This window comes from Perca fluviatilis, chromosome 2, assembly GCF_010015445.1.
Source record: "Perca fluviatilis chromosome 2, GENO_Pfluv_1.0, whole genome shotgun sequence".
NCBI lineage: Eukaryota > Metazoa > Chordata > Actinopteri > Perciformes > Percidae > Perca > Perca fluviatilis.
Genome location: NC_053113.1, coordinates 12,783,810 through 12,810,638, shown reverse-complemented (window position 1 = coordinate 12,810,638; position 26,829 = coordinate 12,783,810). Strand labels below are relative to the sequence as shown.

The 26,829-nt window shown below is 41.9% G+C and overlaps 1 protein-coding gene across 2 annotated transcripts in view; it reads left to right on the top strand.

The window, feature by feature from the left end:
• The window catches only part of slc8a2b (solute carrier family 8 member 2b), a 191,529-nt gene that overhangs the window by 45,089 nt on the left and 119,611 nt on the right, over positions 1-26,829 (top strand). The window contains exon 2 of one of the 2 annotated variants that reach the window (XM_039779394.1): positions 17,704-17,741. The exons of the other annotated variant lie outside the window; for it this stretch is intronic. The gene's annotated coding sequence lies outside the window, so the exon portion shown is untranslated. The remainder of the gene's footprint in view (positions 1-17,703; positions 17,742-26,829) is intronic. 2 annotated transcript variants of the gene reach the window in all.

The window sequence follows — 26,829 nt, the reverse complement described above, 5'->3', positions numbered from 1 at the left end:
TAACCCATCCTGTCCGGAGCGGGGGGTACTTGTATATCTTTGTGTTTGTGTCTGCTTACATTATTCTGTTAACACTAAGTGGTTTTATAGCTTTCAAGACTTTCATATTAGGGGCGCAATATTTGTTAAAGTGCTCATATTATGCTAATTTTTCAGGTTCATAATTCAATCAGGAGAGACTTTGTTTGCAGATATGCAAAGATATTTATTGGAAAACTGTATGTCTTTTGGAGATTGGACTCCATCGAATTAATAATCTTCTTAAAGGGGTAGGGAATAGGAACATAACCCCCCAACGAAGCACAAGTAGACTTTATATTTCACAGTTACTGTTTTCCGTTAGGTCGTTTATAGATTTCGACGTTTGCGACCGCGCTTGAAGGCAGCTTATTTCACAGGAGAGTTTTTTTTTTTTTTTTTTTTACCCTTTAGTGTTTTAACCTGTCTTGTGGCAGCGATAGAGGCAGTGATGTTTCCTGTTTCCTGTACGGGATTCTCACACCGCCTCAAACTCTAGCTCCAAACACACGGACAAGTCTGATCTCCGGTTATACGATTAGCCACTGCAGCATGATGTGGGGTTGCGTTTCTCCAAAAGTTGAGTGGGTCTCAACTTTTTTGAGTGGGTCTCAACTTTTGGGTGTCCCCCCTGCTGCGACCCCCGCTGCAGCCTAAACGCAGTACCCCCGTTCGGCCGACGCAGGCAGTGTGAACGCGGCCTTAGCCTACTAGTGCTAGGAGTGCTAGCTGACAGTAAATGCTGTTCTAGCTGTAGTAGCTGTTAATGTGTCAGTGGCAGTAGACCAACCAACTGGAGCTAATGACAACAGTAGCAGTCAGCTGTAGCAGCAGCAGTGGAGTGGACATGTCTGAACATTATTATTTTATATTTTTAGTCTCCTCCTCTCTGCCTGATTCTCTGTTTCCAGTCTCTATGATTCTCTTTTGTTATTTCTTTCATCTCCTTTCTCCATTTCATTTCCTTCTTCTTCTTACATTCCATTTCCTTTTTTTTTTTTTTTTTTTACTCCTTTTTCCTGTGTCTCCCTCCGTCTATCTGCCCATCACTGCGTCTCACACTGGCCTTTACAATTATTTATCCGGCTACATTCGCCTTTTCTCCGACTTGTAGGTTTTTGTTCGTGCAGTGTTGTCCGGCTCATGATGCTCTGACAATCCTTTTCATTCTTTTTTTCTCTCCTTCAGTCTAAAGCCTTTTCATCTCAGCGCTGCCATCTGCCTCGGCACGAAGGTTTAAATAATGGATTAATTCAAAAGGAAGCTACTGCTGTCGGTCAGTGAAGGTGATCATTTTGACCCAGAGTTGAGGTCATGTTTTATGTATTTAATCACCTTTTATGTACCTTATTCTGTGTGTCTGCGTCCAGTTTCGCCGCTGGGAAATAACGTTAAGTTGAAAAATATGTTATTTCATCATTTTGATACATCGGGGAATTAGCATCCTCTGCCCGGTGACAGGTGATGGTGGGCAGGGGGCCAGAGATGATTAAGGATAATTGTAGATCTAATCCTGGACTTTCAATAATTCAGATGGGAGTAATTTAGGTGCAGCCCCAGTTCCCCTGATTCTGCATCGCAAATGTAATAGCTCCATTTCAAAATGAGGTTATTTGGCTCTTAGATAATGATTGCATGCATGGAACTCATGTTATGCGTTCCTATAGATGCTTTTCATTACCTCCAAACATAACTCCAAATACTTTGGATCCTATTTTCCAATCTTCTTCTTCACGCTGCACCGATCACTTCTGAGCTTAATCAATGACTACGTTTACATGCAGCCAATAACCCGTTCAAAACCGGAATATTGGCAATAACCCGGTCACGCACGGCCATGTAAACACCGGCAAAAACCCGAATATGCTCAATATTATTGGACAACTGTATGTCTTTTGGAGATTGGACTCCATCAAATTAATAATCTTCTTAAAGGGGTAGGGAATAGGAACATAACCCCCCGATGGAGTCCAGACACTGGTGGCGGCGGCGAAGAGACCAGAGACCGGACCGAAGAGGCAACGGAGCGGTCAGCCGGGAGAAACAACGACCCGGAGGCGGCAGGGGAGGAGGAAGGTCGAGCGCTTTGCCTGAAACGACAGCTGACAGCACAAGGAACAGATTTAAAGCAGAGTTGTAAGGCTGTGATTGGCCCTTGAATCTCGTGGCCAAAGTCTGATTGGTTTAACTGACAGCGTCACTTCTTGAACAGCTGATTTGATTTAACCGGCAAAAACCCGAATATGCTCATATTCCGGTTTTTAAAAACCCGAATATGCTACCTGGGTTACCCCTTTTCTAACCCGAAATTTTGGTCATGTAAACGCGTATCGGCATATCCCCATCAAAAGGAACATTGATTTGTGTTCTGCGCATGTTCTATTCGCAAGGAGTCTTGGTCTTTTGAGTAGAGGAACTTCTTGTATGCGCCAGAAAACATAGTTATAATAATAATTATATACTATAATAATATAGTTATATATATATATATATATATATATATATATATATATATATATATATATATATATATATATGTCAATGCAGAAAACCTGCTCGCAGTATACCGGAGTAAACAAGAAGTAGAGGTAAACATGGCGAGACGCAGCACAGCACCACACTTTTGGAGCGAGGAGGAAACCAATTTCTGTATTAGTGTGGTGAAAACCATGAATATAATGTCTTTTGTTGACGGCAGAAAGTACAGAGATAGTGAGATTTATAAGAAGGGGACCGAAAAGTTATTGCGTCTTAAGGTTGTCCGTAGGCTACGTCCAGACGCTAACCGTGCATCGCCGTTTACGTCGGGATATTGCCAATTGATTACAAATTCCATGTAGGAGTAACTCTCTCTGCTCACGCATATAAACGGGTTATTCCGAATGTTTCAGAAACCCGAATAGTGACCTTAACCTGACTATAACCCGAAAATTGACAGCTTGTAAACGTAGTCAATTCTTTCACTCTGGAGCTGCTTGCAAGGCTGTGCATCTTTTCATGATATTGAAACCAAAAAAAAAAAACACAGCCCCATAGGCAGCTATAGAGTATGTTTCCATCACCATATTCATCCCTCACTTTGTAAAAAGATATGTTTACTCCTTGCTGACAGCCTCATGCTGTCATATACAGTGCCTTGCGAAAGTATTTGGCCCCCTTGAACTTTTCGACCTTTTGCCACATTTCAGGCTTCAAACATAAAGATATAAAACTGTAATTTTTTGTGAAGAATCAACAACAAGTGGGACACAATCATGAAGTGGAACGAAATTTATTGGATATTTCAAACCTTTTTAACAAATCAAAAAACTGAAAAATTGGGTGTGCAAAATTATTCAGCCCCCTTCAGTTAATACTTTGTAGCGCCACCTTTTGCTGCGATTACAGCTGTAAGTCGCTTGGGGTATGTCTCTATCAGTTTTGCACATCAAGAGACTGACATTTTTGCCCATTCCTCCTTGCAAAACAGCTCGAGCTCAGTGAGGTTGGATGGAGAGCGTTTGTGAACAGCAGTTTTCAGTTCTTTCCACAGATTCTCGATTGGATTCAGGTCTGGACTTTGACTTGGCCATTCTAACACCTGGATATGTTTATTTGTGAACCATTCCATTGTAGATTTTGCTTTATGTTTTGGATCATTGTCTTGTTGGAAGACAAATCTCCGTCCCAGTCTCAGGTCTTTTGCAGACTCCATCAGGTTTTCTTCCAGAATGGTCCTGTATTTGGCTCCATCCATCTTCCCATCAATTTTAACCATCTTCCCTGCCCCTGCTGAAGAAAAGCAGACCCAAACCATGATGCTGCCACCACCATGTTTGACAGTGGGGATGGTGTGTTCAGGGTGATGAGCTGTGTTGCTTTTACGCCAAACATAACATTTTGCATTGTTGCCAAAAAGTTCGATTTTGGTTTCATCTGACCAGAGCACCTTCTTCCACATGTTTGGTGTGTCTCCCAGGTGGCTTGTGGCAAACTTTAAACGATACTTTTTATGGATATCTTTAAGAAATGGCTTTCTTCTTGCCACTCCTCCATAAAGGCCAGATTTGTGCAGTATACGACTGATTGTTGTCCTATGGACAGAGTCTCCCACCTCAGCTGTAGATCTCTGCAGTTCATCCAGAGTGATCATGGGCCTCTTGGCTGCATCTCTGATCAGTCTTCACCTTGTATGAGCTGAAAGTTTAGAGGGACGGCCGGGTCTTCGTAGATTTGTAGTGGTCTGATACTCCTTCCATTTCAATATTATCGCTTGCACAGTGCTCCTTGGGATGTTTAAAACTTGGGAAATCTTTTTGTATCCAAATCCGGCTTTAAACTTCTCCACAACAGTATCTCGGACCTGCCTGGTGTGTTCCTTGTTCTTCATGATGCTCTCTGCGCTTTAAACGGACCTCTGAGACTATCACAGAGCAGGTGCATTTATACGGAGACTTGATTACACACAGCTGGATTCTATTTATCATCATTAGTCATTTAGGTCAACATTGGATTATTCAGAGATCCTCACTGAACTTCTGGAGAGAGTTTGCTGCACTGAAAGTAAAGGGGCTGAGTAATTTTGCACGACCAATTGTTCAGTTTTTTATTTCTTAAAAAAGTTTGAAATATCCAATAAATTTCGTTCCACTTCATTATTGTGTCCCACTTGTTGTTGATTCGTCACAAAAAATTACAGTTTTATATCTTTATGTTTGAAGCCTGAAATGTGGCAAAAGGTCGAAAAGTTCAAGGGGGCCGAATACTTTCGCAAGGCACTGTATACTGTACTGCTCCATAAAGCAGAGATGGGGACTCAAGTTTGAGACTCGGACTCAAGTCGCACGTAAGTCGCACACACAGTGACTTCAGTCTTCAGACTCAAGCGCCTGGGTAGCTCACCTGGTAGAGCAGGCGCCCATCAATAGAGGTTTACTCCTCGACGCAGTGCCCGCAGGTTTGAGTCCACCCTGCGGCCCTTTCCTGCGTTTCATTCCCCCTCTCTCTCCCCTTTCATGTTTTCAGCTGTCCTATATAAATAAAGGCATAAAATACCCCAAAAATAATCTTTAAAAAACTTCAGACTCGACTGGAGATGCGGGACTCGTGAACAATCTTTATTTTTAGGAAACGTCTGATGAATGTTATTCCCCTGCCTGCGTAACCTGTAACCTACCTCCGTAACGCGTAACGTATGTGCTGCGCGCCCACATGTTTTTAGAATATTATTGTATGTTGTCTGCATCTTTCATATGTTTAGCATGTTCTTTCTTTTGTTTGGTTTGTTTGTGTTTGTCTTCCACACACCAACAATTTGTCAAATATAAACAAAAATTGGATCACAAAAAAATACAACAAGGCCCAAACAAATAAGCGCCTAATGCAAATGATGTGGACTCTAGCTCAGAGACGTGAGACGTGACTTGGACTCTAGCTCAGAGACTTGTGAGCATCTCTGCCATAAAGCAGCTGAATGGTTTTTCTTTCTAATACAGGCTGATTAATTTCAGGCTGCATCATGAGTAGCTCTCTTGTTTTCCAGTCACGTTGACTTTGACACAGTGTGTAGAAGGCAACAATGCCTCATCGCTGTGTGTCATATAATCAATATTTTATTCACAGCGCAAGTCAGTACGTGACCTGCATGTGTCTGCGCTCATTCTGGAGAGCCACGTCGCTTTCTAATATGCTAAGCGTTACAATGTTAAAGCCTGATTACGCGCGATTCCTCGTTTGTAACAAGCGGAGATAATCTCGTTTTAATATTCTGTTGTAAGAGCAAATGAACTGATTTATTTTGCCTCTGTTGCAGTCAGTAAATAAAACTATAAGCATCTCCAGCCATTATCAGCGTCTCCAGTGTTTGGTTCTTTTTTTGGAAAGTGGCAGAAACCATCTTTTTTTTTTTTCTTTTCATGCTGTGACTATAATGCACCGAAGTCCTGCTGAAGCAACGCTACGTCAGCCACGAGCAATGCAGACGCATTAACGTACTGAAAGTGATGAAAATTAATTTACCAAGTCAGTGGTTCTTGGCAGAAACTGAAAAAAGAGTGGAAAGTGGGAGAGAAAGACTCACATATAATAATAATAAGTTATCAACCATACGATATTATGGCGGCGCCAACAGCGTAGGACGTCTTGTCCCTGTGAGCATGTTGAAGGCAGGACGTTCCTGAGCGAGGCATCATGTACCTGATTGTGTGATGACGCGGCTGCTATCAACATGATACATTTACTTTTCACATGATAAATCTGTCCGTTCCTTCACCTCTCACAGCTCAGCACAGCGAAATGGAACATCCTGGTTTTATCGTCGAATACAGACTGATCTCATGAAGTGGCGTATGTATCACACGCCATTTCGTATGCCATTATTGGCGTGTTATCAAGACGCATACTCGCTTTTTAGCTTGTTTATCAACGCTGTTTGGCCTCCATTGACTTACATTACCTTGCGATTGCGTGTGAATTGACGCCACGCGAGTATGAAAGGGCGAAAAACACAGGACTTTCACCCAGGAGAGCGGGGATTGTGTCCCGCACGTCACGTTTCCTTCACGTGTGAAGTTTCCTTTCCACGTTTGTTCTTTTCCTAAACCCAACCCGCATGTGGTGTTTCCTAAACCCAACCATAGCCTTGCGATAACACGTAGCCTCGCGATAACACGCCACGTGGCTTTAGAAAGTGGCGTGTATGTTTGCGCTGTGACGTCACAGACTGCCGTCCGCTGTATACGGCGTAGACATACACGCGGATAGCTCAAAATGCGTACAGATAACTCGCCACTTGGCTTTAGAAAAGTGGCACGTATGTTTACGCAAAGTCATGATGTCATGATGTCATATTAAAGCTTTAGTGCGGAACTATTTTATTATAATGAATGTCTGTTACATTCAAGCTAGGGATCGACCGATACGGTTTTTCAAGGCCGATACTAATTATTAGTAGTAAATGAAACCGATAACCGATATGCCTTAGCAGTAATGAAAATATTTAACCCCAAATTAGGATTTTGGAATGTTACAATCTCCAACACAAAACTTTGTTTAAATGCTTTAAAGCTTTAGTGCGTAACTTTTTGATATTAATGAACGTCCGTTACATTCAAGCCATCTCCAAATGAGTTGCTGCAAAGCTAACTAAGACTATCAGCTCCACACAACTCTCTCTGTGTTTCTCAGTATGACTGTGTTCAGAAGATTGTGGCATCCGGCGATTGAAGATAATGACCTCTTCTGAAGAGTCCATCATGTTTTTGTAATCCTCCGTGTCCTCCTTGGCTACTAGCAAATGTGTGTAGGAGGGGTGGGGGGGGGTAATAGAAGGCTTGTATCATGTGGACGCACCGACAATTTTGTTGTCATGAATTCCTCATGGGGGCGACAGAAACTACCCACTATAGCTTTAAGCAATAATTTAATAAATGAGAAACGTTCAACTTAATATCCAGTAACAGATAGTAGTCAGATAGTGTTGTGGGGGGGACATTACGTCAGACTCAGTGATGAGTGAAACCGGAGCAGAGGGACAGATACAGAGTTGTAGCGGAGCCAAGGTATCGCACTTTTTAATAATTTTATCGGTTATCAGGCAAATGAAACGCAGATACACATAATCTGCAAACTGCCAAAAAAAACGGCCCGATAATCGGCCATGGCCGATAATTGGTCTAGTTCCATTATATTAAATATATTGGCAGACACCTCTCCAGGCGATAGGATAAATATGTGTTTTTTGATTTTCGGTTAACCGTTGTGGCTTCCAGTGGACTCATCATTGTTCTGCTTATGTTTACTGTTAATTTCCACCAACTGTGTAGCGTCTGCGGATCATTCGTCATTAGGTTTCCATTAAAATCAATGTGTGTATTTTCCACTGACGCTACAGAACGGCTGCATCCTGACTCCGTCCCAGCTCCGCAGCAGATACGCAGAGCTTCTATTTTTGCCCGACGCCGGAGAGCTCCGCAGCAATTCAGCACAATTGTGCGGGACAGGAAGTCGAGCACAGAAGCAAAATAAAACATCCGGTTAATTTTCAAAATAAAATACACCGTGCTCACGGCGGATCATACTTCCCTGCACTACACCTTGAAAACACAGCGCAGAGCTGTTTCCCCTCTACTCCTCTGGATGGAAACAAGCTGTTGTTGGTTTTGTGGTTCTATTCTACGTGAATTCGCGAGACCTCGTGGGACCTCGTGACTACAGCTGTCAGTCGTGGCCGCAGCCGTTACACAACAAATCCGGACCTAGATAAAACAAAATATAGGCAGTTTCTCATTAAAATGGCTTCTGTTCAACACCCAGCGAGTCGGAAATGGCACTAAAAGAATTAGAATTCATTGATATGCTGAGAGAGGCCTGTTGCTATTATATTAGTCAGGGGTGCAATGATTTTGTGTTGCACATTATAGATAATGCTGACAGCTTGCACATCATAAAGCTGCTATAACTCCAGGTGAGTGAGCATCACTCAGTCTTTGGTGGTCGGAGTGAAGTGTGTGGACATTGTTAGTCCCTCGTGATCGGACCATATTTTGATCTATCAGTGTGAATACGCCTCCTTTCTCTCCTCCTCCCCCCCCCCAAAACTCTACAATCCTCTGTGAACAAATCAAATATTCTGGCACTTCAGTGTTTTTGGGACACCAGACATCAGAGTGAATCCATGACAGCAGCGTCTGATCTGATAGCGTTTATCTAGAGCAGCCAGCAGAGAAAACAAGCAAAACTGTAATCTAATTAGTTCCCTGCCTGTGTGTGTGTGTGTGTGTGTGTCTGTGTGTGTGTGTGCTGGTTATCAGCTAATGATGGCAGGAAGCAGGTGGTCATACTAAATTTCACTTGACTCTAATGCTATTTTCTTTCTTTTAAATAATAATTTAAAAAAGATGCGCTGCTGCCTCTAATGTTTTAAATGCAGACACCGGAAAGGTCTAACACACTTTTTCACATATTGTGTCAAATCCAGTATTTGTATATCAGAATAAATGCTCATGCAACCGAAGATTGATACAAACTGGGAGCAACAATGAGCCAGGAAAACATCGGTCCAGTAAAGTAGTCTGTAGCTGGCATTTGTCATGCCAATAGAAAACTAAGTTAAGTCATGTTGTTTGTGTATTTGGGGTATTATCTTATCCGTTTGACCTATTATTATCAGAGAATAAGCAGAATGCAATGCAACATGGGTGAGGCCTTTTCCACAGAATACAGATGCTTACATCTCTTGCACCATCAAAACAGCAAAGATGGGATAAATAGCATATTAATCACTGATATTTGTATTTTTTTTTATTTTCTAAATGAAATTCCCTGCTTGGAGAAATAAGCACTGGACCCTCTGAAGAATTATCTGGGGCTATAATCACTACGACTCCACCCCAGCACTTAACACTCTCTTAACACTGAGCAGGCTTATACATCTGATGACCGGACCTCAGCCTGAATCTTGTAAATTGCCTTGTTTGTGGTTGTGGATGTGGGAATTGAAATGCTCTGGTGGCCTGAGCTCATAATGGCTGTACAGCTGTTTTTTTTTTTTTTTTTTAAATTAACATGTTGCCACTAAAACAAGTAGTGAGTTAGTAATCGACTTCTCTGGTTTGGTGCTAAAACACCGCCACCTCAGAACTGGCAGTTAGGACCTAAAGCAGCTCACTATGTGCAAGAAATGAGCTACTCTTCCTTTCATCCATCTCTCTGTCATCTCAGCACTGAGTGGGCACCATCAACAATGAGTATGTCAGGCGAATGCTGTGGCCTGTGAGTCAGTCTCTGGACCCCCACCCCCACTAATCAACACATGATGTTAAAGGGATTAATTGTCATTTTCAATTTAGGTCTTTTTGTCGTCAGGCTCCTGTTTTTTGCATTTATTGTTCAATTTCCCTCAAATTGCAACCTAATGACCCTTTTTTATGGAATAAATGATGAACACCTCTCCCCCCTGGTGTATGCTGGAGAGGACACCAGAATCCTTTTTTAACAGGCCACACTGCTGTTCCCGCTTTCTGTGGCTGAAGTAGTGAATGAAATCACTGTCGATGTCTGACACTAGAGGCCAAGAACATTTGTTCAGCACTAATCAGTTGTTGGAAGACTTTCCTTCTCTCCTTGAGCTTTCCTACACATTTTTGTGTGTGTGTGTGTGTGTGTGTGTGTGTGTGTGTGTGTGTGTGTGTGTGTTCTGATAACGAGACAAGGGAGATGAAGTGTGGTTGACAGATAAAGAAAAACAAGACCAAAACACATCAGATTCACTAACCCTCCCTCCCTTCTCTCTCACACACACACACACACACACACACACACACACACACACACACACACACACACACACACACACACACACACACACACACACACACACACACACACACACACACACACACACACACACACACACACACACACACACTATTGCCAGAGTGCAATAGTAAACAATGGAATGAGGCAATATCAGGACACAAAACCAATCACGCACCTGCTCACACAATAACAGGAGTTATAGTTGCTAATTTTGTCTTGTCACCTTGCAATGAAAAAAACACTTTCTACGAGGTTGTGATAAAGCAAGGGGTGTCTGTGTGTGTGTGTGTGTGTGTGTGTGTGTGTGTGTGTGTGTGTGTACACAGATGCAATGTCACAATGTCACAACACGCTGCTCATGGCTCTAATTTCACATTGATGATATATAGCAGGTTCCTGAAAATAATTTCTCCTCGGTGTCTGTGTTTGTCTTTCTGGCCATTAGTCTTCATAATGTTTGTCCTCTCTCTCTTGCCATAGTTTCTTCAAATCTGCTTACATCATGACGAGCCGTTGATTGGCCCGGCAGGTGATTATTTTATCAGGACATCCTAAACAGACCGTATGGGGCCCAAAGTCTCTTTGCTGATGCCCAAAAATGTCCCGCACTTAGCGAAATAAGAAAGAAAAGAGAAAATCCAGGCAGAGGGCCAGGTCGAGAAACCGCACATACTTTCAGTGGGTCATTAGTGATGATTGAGAGGGATTACTTTTTTTTTATGATTCTATACATTGATTTTTATGAAAATATTGCTTAGTATACAACCATAGTTTACAGTTGGTGGTGATAAACGGCAGGTGTCACTGCTGCTCCTGCCTGCAGTGAACCACTAAAACATTCAACTGAGAGTCTCGAATGTGTTAATTTTTGCCTCTGTTCCATTTGGGCATTATGCAGTAAGAAGCTTGCAAAACTATCTAAAGCATTTTTGAAAAACTGTAAGGAGCTTGTGCACTTGACATTGCTAAATCAATCCTAATCCTGTGCGAGTAATGCCTGAAAGCCCAAAGAATATTGGCATTTATCAGCCTTTCTAATTGCGTTTGTGCTTTGGTGCACCCCCCAACTAATGAATGGTGCAGTGTGTTTTGGAGCCATTGTGATCTAGGAGAAAGTTGGTCCTTCGTTCTAATGTTGGGATCCTCTGGATGCCAGTAGTTTTACTATTGTGAAACAAAACTTAGTTGTTGAGACGTTGGCAGCCGTCCATCATTAAAGGTGCAGTAGGTAAGCCTTATAAAACTTTTCTGTCATATTTGCTGAAACTGACCCTATGTTCCAGTAGAACTACATGAAGCAGGTCATTAAAAACAAAATCTGGCTCCTTGTGCACCACCTACAGCCTGTAGTGCGATTTGCAAAAATCCACAGCTCCCTGTTCAGATGCACCAATCAGGGCCAGGAGGGGTGTTTAACTGCGTGTCAGTCACTGCTCATGCACTCACATTCATTCTCCCTTGTGGGGGGAGGGGCTTAAGAGACCTTTTGGGCTTTAGTGGAAAGGGGGGAGGGACTGAGGAGTTGTCGATGTTCAAATATTTTGGCTAAGTCCTGGATCTTCACAATCCTTTAAGGTAGTGGGATGTCCTCTAGTTGATAAGCAGCCAGAAACTGAAGATACTTTCACTTTAGTAATTATGCTTGCTGTCAACCAACCAGATCACTCATAATGTCATTTACATCATGGATTAATTAGAGTAGACTTTATATCTACAGTATTTGAAGTACTGAGGTTGATTGTATGTTAAAAATAACACAATCTGTCATAAGTCATGTTTCCGTCAACGCATTTTTACGCGCATTTTGAAGTATCGCATTAGAAAATGTTGATGGAAACGGCAAAATTCGGGAAAAACTTCCTCAAATTCGCAAAAAGGTTTTTATGCTTGAGGTGGTTTTTTTGCCTCTTTTGAAAAAGAGTTAATGCACAAAATGGGAGATGGAAACAGCTTTGACGAATAAGTTGTGACGTGCAAGTGAACATGTAACTCACATGACTATAGTCCCGGTATCCATCAGATGGGGGAAGGATCGGGATACGGGTCCCATCCAGTGCGCCGTACACTTGTGGCACACCAGGTGTGTAGTGGAGTCGCGGTGCGCTATAGCCTGGGCCTCAGCCATGTCGGGTATTTTGATGAATTGGTTCAACAGCTTGAATCGTACGGCCCTGCACACCGTGTATACGGTTGTCTCGCTGACACCAAATGTCTCTGCCACTACCCCGTATTCTGCACAGGTGGCCAACTTGTACTATGCTACCTCTCTCTCCATTTAGCCAAAGAACTTAGCTTCTAAACTCTTGGATTTAGCAAGCCGGTTTGCGATCTACAACCATGCGTAACGTCATCTTGTGACCAAACTACACTTTGCGTAGTCTAGTTTATTCGCTCTAGACGAGTTGATGGACGCTTTAATTCACATTTTCTCTTTTGCGAAATTTTAAATGTTCGCTTAAAATACGCTTGACAATTAGATGGAAACGTGACTATGGTCACATAGACAGAACTAAACTTTTTTTACTTTTACTTACAATGCATCATCACATACAGCTGGTTAACAGCGATATGTGAGAAATGTATTTCTGGTTCTGTGACTCACAAGCTCTTCTGTCCAGTACAGATGTCACCAAACCTCATCTCACAGAAAGTATGCTGACTTTTGTCCACAAAAACAGCTTTTGCCAACACAGGGATATTTCTTTCCGTACAAGAGATTTCTAACTTTGACAGCTAATGACAGCTGGCTCGACAGAGCGAGCATTTCAATGCATATAAGAGTGAAAATTAGACCGTGTAAATGCTGGGGGAAAAATTTATTTTTAAGATGAAACTTTTTTATTATCATTTGTAACAAACAATGCAATGTAGTGAAATTTAATCTCTGCATTGAACCCATCCTAAACATTAGGAGCAGCGGACCGCCACGTAGCAGTGTCCGGCGAGCAACTTGGGATTCAGGTGTGTCAGATTTAATAGGCTACTCTCATTTTAATGTGTTGGATACATATTAAATTAACATGTATTAAAAAAAAGCTACCTTCTGATCAAATCAGTGACACAACAGTAGAGTACAGACTAGGATGCATCTTTAAGAACCTTACGTGTACTTGTCTCTCTCTCTTTCTCATTATGGAGCTTTCTTTCATCCGTCAGCCGACTGCTTCAGCTCTGGGTGTTTTATTTTTGACCTTTTTTTTTTTACTCCTTTCTCTTTCTCATCTTTATCATTCTTCTCGTTTCATGTGTCTCTCTTTCGCACGTACGTACTCTTTCTTTTCTCTTTCTTTTGTGCACCCGGATCAATAATCCAATCTATACACCCTCGTTCTGTGAAGACAGGAGCCCTCATCACAAACTCAGGCACGTCTCAGTAAGAAGAAAGCCAGACAGACAGAGAGGTAGTTAGACGGGCAGACAGGGAGACGGACAGGTTGGTGAGTAAGCTAATGAAGCCTTGGCACCTCGTCAGCCCCAACAGCCTGCTGAGAACTTCAAATTCCCACGCTTTCTAAGGCTGGATGCTCTCGGACAGGTTCTCCTTTAAACTATAATTTATTTACCAAGAGAAGTAAGGAGCACAAAACTATGGCTGCTGGAATAAATTAAGTACAGACATTTTAAAGGATTTTAAAGGATTAAAGCTGATAAATCCGTTGCACACTGTTGCATTTTCACTGTCTAACTCTGTGTGGGCGGAAGTAACCAGCACTAACACATTCAACACGAAAGACAAATGAGTAAACACATCTTTTACTTTACATTCATTGAGCTGACGCTTTTATCCCAAGCGATTTACAATAAGTGCATTCAACAACGAAGATACCACCCATTCAACAAATAAGTAAAACCGCTTCAAGCGCTATATGTTTTTTAAAAGCACAAGATTTCATCTTTTAATGGGCCAAGATGCAGTCTGAGTTTTCAGGCTGCGGCAGAAGATGTGCAGGGTTTCTGCTGATGTCAGGGATTTGTTGAGTCGCTGGGCCCCTCTCATCGTCAGCGGCGTAGTGCTATCTGTTTAAGTTCAATTGTGGCTCGTTTCAAAGGTTATTTAATCGTTGTTCCTGAGGTGGCAGGTCGACATGCATTAGTCATCTCTAACTATAATATGAAAGGATGTGTTTCTGCCTTGTCATCTTTATTAATTAACCGTTAACTAGCTATTAGTCTCGCATTGCTAGACCTTCCTTCACAGCGCTGCGGAGGAGGGTCTGGCTAGTCCACACAGCATTCTGGGATGGGAGAAAAACATGCTTTGGTTTGTTGGCATTTCTTTAAACCTATTAGATAGATTAGATTCAACTTTATTGTCATTGTGCAGAGTATAAGTACAAAGACAACGAAATGCAGTTTGCGTCCAACCAGAAGTGCAAAAAACAGAAAAGTGCAATGTGATATTCAAGTATAGACAGGTGGTGCATAGGCAGGACAAGACATATATTGCAGTGTTATATGAGCAGAATAAATATGGCTGTGTAATATGAAGTGTATGAACAACATGTACAGATATGTGCAATGTAGTGGCAGTGACATTATATTTAATGTCATTGCCACTACATTGCACATATCTGTACACGTAGTACAGATCTGGTGGTAATAGTAGATACGGGGGGAGTAGTAAGAATAATAATATAAAATAAAATAATATAGATATATGCAGTGTATTAGCAGAATAAAAAACAGAATAAATATGGATATTCTGTATGAACCATATAGACAGATATGTACAGTATGTACAGCTATGTGCAGTGTGGTAACATTATAAGAGAAGTAAGAATAAGTGTATGTGCAGGATAAATAGTATGAAGAGCAGAAGAATATGGTTATGTATAAAGGTGTAATTAAAGTATATATACATTTGTAAATAAATAAATAGAACAGTATGGGTGGGATAGGGTAGTGCAAATTGTCCGCATCGCTTGCCCTGGATGGCCTCGATGGAGGGGAGGAACCGGTGATGCGTTGGGCAGTTTTCACCACCCTCTGCAGTGCTTTCCGGTCATGGGCAGAGCAGTTGCCATACCAAACTGTGACACAGTTGGTGAGGATGATCTCGATGGTGCAGCGCTAGAAGTTCACCAGGATCTGAGGAGACAGGTGGACCTTCTCGAGTCTCCTCAGAAAGAAGAGACGCTGGTGAGCCTTCTTGATCAGGGTACAGGTGTTGAGGGGCCAAGAGAGGTCCTCAGAGATGTGGACACCCAGAAACTTGAAGCTGGTGACATGCTCCACCTCAGTCCCGTTGATGAGAATGTGTGTGTGTGTGTGTCTTTCGTCTTCTTGGTGTTGAGAGCCAGGTTGTTCAGTGCACCACGATGATAGGTGCTGGACCTATGTAGGCCGTCTCATCATTGCTGATGAGACCCATCATTGTAGTGTCGTCTGCAAACTTGCAATGGTGTTAGAGCCATGTACAGGTGTGCAGTCATAGGTGAAAAGGGAGTAAAGCAGAGGGCTCAGCACACATCCCTGTGGTACGCCGGTGTTCAGGGTGATGGTTGAGCAGGTGTGATTATGATTATATGATTATGATGGTGTTGAATGCTGAACTAAAGTCAATGAACAGCATTCTCACATAGGTGTTGCTATTGTCAAGGTGGGACAGGGCAGAGTGGAGTGCCGTAGAGATGGCATCCTCGGTAGGTGAATTGGAAGGGGTCCAGTGAGGGTGGCAAGCAGGTCTTGAGATGGGCCAGGACCAGCCTCTCGAAGCACTTCATAATGATGGTGAGTGCAACTGGACGGAAGTCATGAGGGCTTGTTGAAGTGGAGTGTTTTGGCACCGGCACGATGGAGGTGGTTTTAAAGCACGCGGGGACAGCTGCTTGGGCTAGTGACAGATTAAATATGTCAGTCCAAACCTCAGTCAGCTGCACAGCACAGGCCCTGAGTACATGTCCGGGGATACAATCGTCGTGGGTTGTGCTAATTGCCGGATGGAGCAATGGTGCCTCTGCAAAATAGCCTCGGAAAGCAACTTGTTTTGGTGGAACATGTGTATGTTCAAAAGTTGTTTTAGTCGTGCGAGAGAAAACTCAGATTGGACAGATAGTCTAGCTAGCTGTCTGGATTTACCCTGCAGAGATCTGAGGAGCAGTTAACCATAGTCCTCACAAATCCTCCGGAGTTTAAAATTACAACACAAAGAAAGCAGAAGGTAGCCGACATCCGGCGAAGTGGAACGTCGTGGATATACAGTAGATTAACTAGCTATAGACTGAGAAAAAATAATTCCGTTCACTTATTGCTCAATGGCTACCGCCGGAAACTACTGTAAACTTAAAATACGGAATGTTTTCTCGCATGCTACTCAATGCAATGAGGTGACTTCGTGAAACGATCAACTACTTAAATGACAACTTTGACCTTTCCATTTGTCTTTATTATCTCTATTGCATGACATATACGCTTTAGTGAACACTTAAAACATATCTCATCCAGCGTCACACCCAGGGTCCTCGCAGTCTGACCTGTGGACACCACAGAGTCCTCTATGTTCTTAACAGTAGGACTGGGTACCAAATGTCATTTTTTTAGTTACCGACTGAATTGCCTCTAAAGTACTGAGTATCAAAAAATGCCTCGTCATTCAATACCCAATCTCAATACCTACCAGAGTCAGTGAGCCAATAAGCATGCAGCATGCTTCTAACAAGGTCTTATAATGCTGCTGATTGGCTGTCTAATGTTACACGTCGTAGAGACGCGGAGGAAAAACTCTACGCTACGGACAGGGCTCACGTAGTGGGAGCAGAAAAATAAAAAAAAAAGTATTCCGTAATGTTGTAACTTTCTTTTTGTTTTATAAAATTGGTATCGAAAAAAGTATCGTTTAGGAACCGGTATCGAAGTCACGGTATTGGTATCGGTACATCTTTGAATGATACCCAGCCCTACTTGACAGAAATATTTTTTTGATTTCTGATCTATTAATGATTTTCGATACTTGCAGTAGAAATAAATCCTCCTTAGCTAAACAGGTCCTCTATTGAATTGGGATGGGTTGCTTTTGGCTGAATCACTCAGGACATTGAGGCTGAAGAGAAATTGCTCGGGTGTTGAAAGATGCTGCACCTCGGCAGCCTGGTCTCCGAGGGAATGCGTGTGTGTATAAATGTGTGTGTGTGTGTGTGTGTGTGTGCGTGTGTGTGTGTGTGTGTAAATGTTGTGTGTGTTTGCGTGTTGAAAATGTGATGCAGTACTTCATTTGAGAAGTGACATTACATTTTACATTGTCTTCAACACCTGCATTCTGATTTGTTCATGTTTTTATGCTTGTAAATTTTTTTATAAGTAAAATGTAAATAACATAAACAAACTGGCTGAAAGTATTGTCATTCTTTGTGTTCAGGGTGTCGACTAATTCAATTTCTTTAACTGTTTCAGGGCAGCTGAACCCCCACGACCCCATGAGTTTGGTTTGGGTAAGTAAACTGCCTTTTGGGAATAAAGGGTACACACACACACACACACACAGACACACACACACTTAAGCAGTCTCATTGAGGGAGTCAGGAAGAGGCTGCTTTGTTGCTGGAGCCAGCTCGCTCTCTCCTCTGGTTTCCTTCCCACTCTGAATACTAAACATCTCACTGCTGTTATCCGCTGCCAGGAAACCAAGGACTAGTGTGTGTGTGTGTGTGTGTGTGTGTGTGTGTGTGTGTGTGCACGCTTCCTATGACTTTGTGTAGTTACATACCATTATATAAATGTGTGTGTGTACTTTTCTGACTGCAGTATAATGTAAGTAGTGTTTGTGTGCAAGTGTGTTGGCGTGCGTGCTGTGAATACCAGCGATTGGGTTCTTGACGGTCACACTCAGCGAGCCTGTGTGTGTGTGTGTGTGTGTGTGTGTGTGTGTGAATTTTCCCTCAGGGCTTTATGTAATGTAGCAGCCTGTAACGAGAGACTTGTTGCCAATGACAAACAGGCTATTACTACTACCTTTGCAGCATTTATTTTTGTTGCTTTCTTTTTCTCAAATACCTGCTTTCTGTTCCCGCTTCTCCAGTTTTGATCATTGCTTTACAATATATCCCTGTTTTCTTTCATTTCACTCGATGTATTTGCATTCAGCCTTGAAGCATATTTTAGTTACGGTAGTCTGGATTCCCAAATTACAACCATTTGAAAGTTTGATACCCAGAAAATCTGCAAATCTGTAAACTTCAAAAACTTCTCACACCACGCTCACGTTTGCTGTACGAGCCGGTCTGTAAAACAAAAAGGAGTTTTTATTGTGAAGATGCCAACATCTGAATTTCATTTAGACAAATAGGGGGATGCTCTTCTATAAATCAGTGCTTTTAATTTGGGGTGATAATGTTTGAGCATTTATACATAAAATATCTTTAGATTTCCATCTAGTTGGTTGGAAAGAATAACAACATCCAGACGGGCAGAAAATGTAACAGCTGTTAATAGAGAAGGAAAGTGTTGGTAAGCTGTTATTATCTCTTTTGAACTGCACTCCTGTGCAATCTGACTAAAGCATTAATCACACTTCAACATAAAATCCGCTGTTTTTTTGCAGCATTAAGAAAATAGATCCAACTTTTTCAACTTTTTTTTCCCAGTTTTTGAGCCGATTTTGCATAATTTTATGATTCTTGGCACTTGCTTTTCTCTTGATTTCTTTCATCATCTGTCTTTGTCTCTCTGTCATTTTGTTAATCTTTCATAAATTATTTCACTCGGTTTCTCTCCCTGATTACAGAGCCGCTGCCCTTAAATCTTAAACCCTAAAGACATTTATTTTTATTTCAGTAATTTTACATGTCCTTCTTCCGGTCCTCCATCTCTGAGATGTAATGGTGACAGTGATTGGGCACCATCAGCACAGTAGAGACAATAAAATGATTAAAATTATTTCTAATTGGAGGACTAACCTGTAATGACGTAGGTAACAGTCCAATGGTATGAGAGGGTATTAAAATAATTACCCCTCATCAAAATGATTAATGCTCACGCCATTTCTTCTCTTCTCCCTCCATATTTGCAAAGTGAAAAAAAAAATATGGCAGGCTGAGTGACCTACTCCTCATTTGCATTTCATTAATCTCATTGTTTCACATTTTATTACACTTTATTGCCTCAGAGCAACATTTCTTAGAGTGTGTGTGTGTGTGTGTGTGTGTGTGTGTGTGTGTGTGTGTGTGTGTGTGTGTGTGTGTGTGTGTGTGTGTGTGTGTGTGTGTGTGTGTGTGTGTCCAAACCTGAGTCGTAGATGACCACTGGTTTCTCTTGGTGCCAGTGCTGTTTTTTTGGGGTGTTTCTGCTGGAGTGAAGTGTTTTGCGTCAGCTTGTATTGCATCTTTTCTCTGCTGATTGGCCATCTTTTCCACCTCAGGCAGGAGCAGAAACCTTGCTCTGTGCTATTTGTTTTTATTTAAAGCGTTTTTCATTCAGGTTGTTGAAACAGGAAATGTATCTTTAGACTGAAACCGTATTCATGCACGGTGCGTGTGCGTCACCAGCTGCTTCTTCCACACACTCAGAGAAACGCGTCCTCCTTTCATCATCCAAGCATTGTTTGCCAGAGGCTTTCATATTTCCCCTTCCAGTGCCTCTGTTTGTAGAATACAAATCGGTGAGCCGGGGGTGATTTAAACTCATAACCTTGTTACCTCCAGGGACAAAACAATATCACTTTTTATGCTGCTGCTTCTCCACAATCCAATTCATTACTTTCACTGAACAACACAGACTGATGCACACCAGTAGCTTTGAGTTATGGGATAGAAAAGATTGAAGCATAATCAATATTTCTCCATTAGAAAGAGCTTACACTCCTATGTGTGAAAAGACATAAAATCAATCCGTCCAGTGTGGATTTCTGGCATGTTAGTCACAGCTATTGGTTTTGGATTTCTGTCTTGGCAGAATTCTTCTTCATGTACTATTTGAAAGCATGCGTTACCCCCTTTTTTTAAGCCAGGTTTATGTAAAAAGAAGAAAAACAATTCTCCTTAACCAGTTAAATCAAGTTGATTTGTTTTTTGGCCCCTTTACTTAAAGTTTGATTGTAAAATAGGGCTTCACAGTATATTGTTTTTTTTATCCTCTTTGCAATATTAGTCTCGCTTTGCCAGACCTTCCTCCACAGCGCTGCGGAGGAGGGTCCACACAGCATTCTGGGATGGGAAAGAAACATGCTCTGGTTTATTGGCATTTCTTTAAACCAATCACAATCATCTTGGGTGGTGCTAAGCACCGAGCGGAGCCACGGTGGCTCTGCAAAATAGCCTCGGGAAGGAACTTGTTTTGGTGGAACATGTGTACGTTCAAAAGTTGTTTTAGTCGTGCAACAGAAAACTTCCGGCAGCACCGGAGCAATCCCGGAAGTGGAACGTCAACTGGCGCAATAAACACATCACGAAAGGCTGCAACATATTGCGAAAGACACTCAGAGTTTTTTTTGTGTTAGTTGAAAGAAAATATCAGTAGAAAACTGCCCTTTTAAAATGTCATTCTCTTTTTTAGTTCTGCCTTTGACATTCAAGTCAATGTTCAATTTGTCCGATAAAATGTTGGAAATGATTTCCTTTCATTCGTCTTAAATTCAACAAGCAATTTGTTCTATTTCAGCAGAATTCTGAAAACAGCACAACTGAGTACACTCTAATATCTGTATTATTGTTATCGCAATATTCAACGTTATCGCATATTTTCCTCATATGGTGCAGCTCAATTGTAAGAGTTTAAATCCAGTGACCCACTCCACTGTAATGACTTTTGAACGCTTCGCTGTCCAGTTGAATATTTGAACGGGATCATCAACTTTCGCAGCTTGACCAACTTCCCGTCTAATTTCCAGCCGTGTATGTCGGAGCGACATCAGCGCGTGTGTACTTAGTGCCTCGCTGCGTGCAGCTGCACAGTGTGTGACGTGTAAAATGTCGCGTCTACCAAAGGTTACTTTTCTGTATGGCGTCTCTAATGGCTTCTGCCTGGACACAGTGTTCGCTTGCCGTAGGGAGGGGGGGAACGTGCTGGGAAAGTAATTGACTTTCTGAGAGGAGCACAAAGAGAGAGAGAGAGGGGGAGTGTGTGCGTGTGTGTGTGTGTGTGTGTGTGTGTGTGTGTGTGTGTGTGTGTGTGTGTGTGTGTGTGTGTGTGTGTGTGTGTGTGTGTGTGTGGAGACACAGTGATCCATAACAAGGATATAAATGATGATGACTTGAAGAGGACTTGACTCAAGTGTCCGCATGTGTGTACGTTTGTTTAAAGGAGAATTCCGGTCGATTTCAACCAGTAGCTCTGTTGTTTGTAAATGTGGAGTGCTGTCAGTAGCGAGAAAAACGAAAACAATCAGCGCTGCCTACACTGAGTTATCCTCCTGCTAGCGTTAGCACCCAGGAGGCTGAAACCGGGCACATTTTAAACGTGCTTTTAAGCCTCTTAACATGTTCGAAATGTCATTACAAGTGCCTACCCATGTGAAGTGATTCCTTCCGAGTGAGCACAGTGAATCTGGCTGCAGTAGATGTGAAAGAAATGCATGAAAGTCATGCTAATTCTGCTCTGTTTAGTTCCGGTGTTGAGACGGCAAGACGAGTGCTTAGGGACCGTCTACAAACTACAACACCGAAATGTTGCACAAAATGATTTTCTGCCAGGTAGCCTATAGTAGGATCCCCCCCTACCCCCCTGCTGATGCAAGACAGAGCCATCTGGCCTTAAATAATTTCCCCCTGGGATTATTAAAGTATTTCTGATTCTGATTCTGATTAATCAATCCGATGGAGCGCTCCACCGTGGCCCGTGCGCATACGTGTGCACTGTTGTACCGGCGCATAGAGGTCTTCTAAAAGAGCCAGATCTGCCATTGCTGATAAGTGATCAACTGATGACTTCTCCTTCTCCTATAAAACTAGTTATATGCTGCTCCGCAAGTCCACACTGACTCGAAAACTTGCGTACACGAGTTCAGACCGGACGTGAGATTTTATCGCAGCCTACGCTCACGTTCAAATTGATAAATGCCGAGCTATGCGTAGGAATCGGCGTACGGCCGTCCTACGCCTGTTCTAGGTCAGAGAGACTAAATCCGTTCAGATTACTGATCAGCTACAGTCTGTTGTACATTAAAATCAGTAACAGATCACATAGATCGTGTAGAGCATTTAGACAGGCTACTCTGTCATAATAAAAACGACTTGGAGACTGTGTACCAGCTGATATATGGGTCTGATAACATTTTAATAAATCAGAATCTGACTTAACAGGATGTGAGTGTTTCTGTGGAATCCTGTTCAGACTGAAGGCTGCTAGAAACTGTCTGACTTGACCGCGGATTTTTGTCACCCTTCTCCCTTTCTCCCTTCCACTCAACTGACCAATCGCAGCATGAAGTGAAGAAGAATGTCAAAGATACAGAAATTGTCGGACACCCGAAGCTGACATTGGACAGAGTTTTTGGGGAGAGTTTTTCCAAAGCTCTTAGACCATCTGACAAGCCGTTCCGGGGAAGTATACTTGTGCCTTAACAGCTCAATACTGGGATTTCCTTCACTTTAGTTTGAATCGGAGTCCTTTCCACTGACCTGGAGCAATACAGACATGCAGGTTTTCTATCAAGGCTCATTAGTAAAACTACATTATCACACCCCATTTATGTTCTCCAGTATATAGTTAGTAACGGTGTGTTTAGGGAGCTGTTGGTCAAGGGACATCCTGAAATCAGATCGGCCACCAGATACATTAGATAGATTAGTGATGCTGCTGCTTTGAAGTGGAGAAGAAAACTGATGCAATTGTGTCTAGAGAAGCTGCTCTCCTGCGCTTTGAGACGGTAGGTGAATTTAAAGCAGTACATTGGTGGAAAAAAAGGAGCTGCTCCAAGAGTAAACACTCTTTAGTTCATTCTTTTCACTCCATTGCCTCGTCCCACTTCCCTATTTTTCTCTCACTACTATCAGGTCGATTGTTTTCTCTCTCCTCCTTCGCTGGCTTCCTCCCCTCTCCCTGCCATCCATTTCTGTCCGAACGGTCCCTCCCTCTTGCTTTTTTTGTTCATTTTATTTCCCACAGTCCTGCTGTCCAACTCTCCTCCTCTTCCTCACTTTTTTTCTATTCCTCCATTCTCTCCCTGTATGACTATCACCTCTCCAACTCTCTTCATCTAATCTCTCCTTACTTGTTATTCAGACGACTTTTTATCACCTGTCTCTGTCTCCTTATTTGAATTCTGTTTCAGTGCCCCTGCAATTTCACCTCTTTTCTTTCGTCTCTTCCTCTATTCGTTTTGTCTGTTTCACTGTTTTATGACCCTCCTCCTCTTTCTCTCTCTCTCTCTCTCTCGCTTTCCTGCAGCTGTTTCTCTTTCTTTCTCCTCTTTATATCTTTGAATCGCTCCAAACTGCAGATTCCCCTCTGCAGTGCAGATTTTTCGGCCCACACCCAAAATCCTTATTTCATTAGCCTCCCTCCATCCCTTCATCACTCTGACTGGGCTGTGACACACCAGCTGTACAGTAGTTAAGGTGCACGTGTTGATGAATTGATTAAATTCAGTCTTTCTGAATACTTGGAATGTTTCTAGGGGTGTCTGTCCACATTCATCTACTAACATTTTAACATTCAACAACTACAGCTCCCATGAGGCTTTAAAAGCGTGCTGATAGCTAAGACTAATGGGATCTTAGTCAACAGCAAGATCACTCCTGAGCCTTAGTCACAGAATCTCAGTCCAAAACAAATAATCATTGTTTTATACGTTTACATAATGTGTTGTAGGGCTGGACCCGAATATTCGACTATTTGTTCGATGGGTAGGTATTTGGTTTTTTAATTTTGGGTGACGGATTTTTTTTTCTTTTCTTTTTTTTTTGTCAATACTGTAGAATAACAGAATCCTTAAAAATTAATTAATTAAACCAAAAGCCATGTGTTACAGCGCAGTGTTTCAATTTTAGCTCATTGACTCTTTACTGCTTTATGTTGTCTTTCCCCACACACACACACACACACACACACACACAATGGAGTTTGCTGAGAGAGAGAGAGAGAGATCTTGTATTCCTCTACAGTCATCTTTAACCTTGTTTGCATTTGCACATCAGTACAGATGTTTACAACTGCCAGATCATTCTGTAGTACTTGAGGTTGTTTTGGTGTCCAGCTATAGTAACATGTTTAATGTGTTTGATGAGACGCACATGAGCTCCTTTCCATTTTATTGTCACTAAGCTCTGATGTGCCAGCTGCTGTTTTGCAGCTGGAGGAATTAAATAATTTAAGCCTTAGAATTAATCCTGGTCAATGGTTCTTTTGGGATTTGATGCCACTCTGAAGTTTAGCTGTTAGGGTGTGCGTTAAGTGAAAGGATGCTTTTTGTGTGGCCTAAATTGGGGAATCCATTGTTTGCAGTACATTTCTGTCCATTTGTTTTCATCTAGACGTGATGAATGAAGCATGAGTGCAGTTAAGAGAAAACATCAATCTGAGAAAGCTCTTGTCAAAGAGTAGCTACTTTTTAGAAAAAGGGGCAAAAGCAAAGCTCACAGTTTTTCTACCGTTATCAGTTGTGACATTCGCCACCATGTGTTTTGAAAATGTCAGTGTTTGCCGCCATCCGATGTTAGCGTCAAAACAGACAGTGTGCCAGACATTGAGTTCAACAGCATCAGCCTCAAGATGAAACTCATTATTTGCTGCTTTAGGTTAAATGTTAGTTAGATGAGCTATGAACACCAGGTAACATATGTTTTATCTCTTTTTATACAATTTTTAGCAGTTTGGTATCCATACATCTTTAAAATAACTGGGTCAACTGGATTTTTTGTCATCTACGTTTTTAGATTTTTACTAAACGTAGCAGATAATGTATAATGTGTCAAAGAAAAAGGGTACTACGTGTTGATTTATTGTGATGTGAGCCTAATTGAATAAGTGAAATGAGAGTATTTTGTCTCCCCTAACTTGGGAACATAAGATGTGGTACCTTTTTTTTCACTTTTTTAGAAAATGCTTATTGGATTTTCTGGGGGGTTAAGAACCATTGTTTAACCTCCTTTTATATAAGTATGCCTGAGTGCTCTGGCTGTTTACTGTAGGCCCAGACTCATTTTTTTATTATTATTTATTAACCAATAAACACGAAACAAGGTTGTATCAAAGTAATGGTGCTGGTGTAAAGATTGGTCGTACCTTGAGCTGAGACGGGCTTTAATGAGGTTGGATACACACAGCATCCATCAAAATACATGTTACTGCAAACACACACACACACACACACACACACACACACACACACACGCACGCATTCTGCACGCACAGCATCTGCAAAATGTTATCACACACACCAGGCTGTTCATCATGAACCATTCGTACATAAAGTTACGAAAAGTAAACCACTGTAAATTTCTTTCATGTAATTTAATGTTTTTATTACTGTATGCACCACATTGACTGCTGCTTTATAAGACCGCGTAGGGAAGGACGTTGGGGTGGATGGGTGGGTCATTAAATACAGCCAGGGAGCAGAGGATACCTCCCGGGGGGGGGGGAAATAAAGACTTTCACCCAGGAAGCCGGCTCCCAGTAGCCTATTGTCGGCTAAACTCATCTACCAACGGCCGCTGATAAGACCGACCGCTTACGGAGCTCTGTAGCCGGCGTCACATGACCAGCCAGTGGTCACCTAATTTCATAGGATAACGTCACAGAATTGGCGTGAGTACATTTCCGTATGATATCATACGAACCCGTTGCGCACGCACACATGCATGCGTCTTATATGACGCAGAGATGGATTATGGGTTGTTGTTTTAAAGCGTCATGCTTCACAAGACCAGCAAATCTATTGCACCCAGTCATGCCAGCTCTAATCTCCAAATGAATGCTGCACTGATGGAGAAAAGAGCAGCTTATTCCTGTCACTGTCGGCACCGGATGATTATGAGGCTGCTTTTGTCTTAGCTATACTATATATATATTTTTAAACATAAGCAGTAATGTAGTGTTATATAAAAATGTTAATTATTTTCTAAGAAAATGAAGCAGCAGCAGGCTGCATTGCACATGTATGACTTCCAAAAGGCAGCCAAACAACACGGTTTGAACATTTTTCTATAGTAAACATTTTTTATTGTTATACGCAACAAGCTCATGTGTATGAGTCGGATGGTCTGTGATGTTTCATTCCTACTGTACACACTGTGACAGAACCAATAGATCCCACTCACTGTCGATCACTTGTATTAACGTTTGGTCCTCAGAATAATTTTCAAGTTCAAGTGATCAGCAGTAGAGCTGCAAAGATTAATCATTACTTAATTAGTTGTCAACTCTTAAATTAATCGCCAGCTATTTTGATAATCAATTAGTCGGTTTGAGTCATTTTTTTAAGACAAAAGTAAAAATTCTTTGATTCCAGCTGGTTAAATGTGAATATGTTCTAGTGTCTTCTCTCCTCTGTGACAGTAAACTGGACATCTTTGAGTTATGAACAAAACAAGAGATTTGAGAGTCATCTTGTTTTTTTTTGGGAAACTCTGATCCACATTTTTC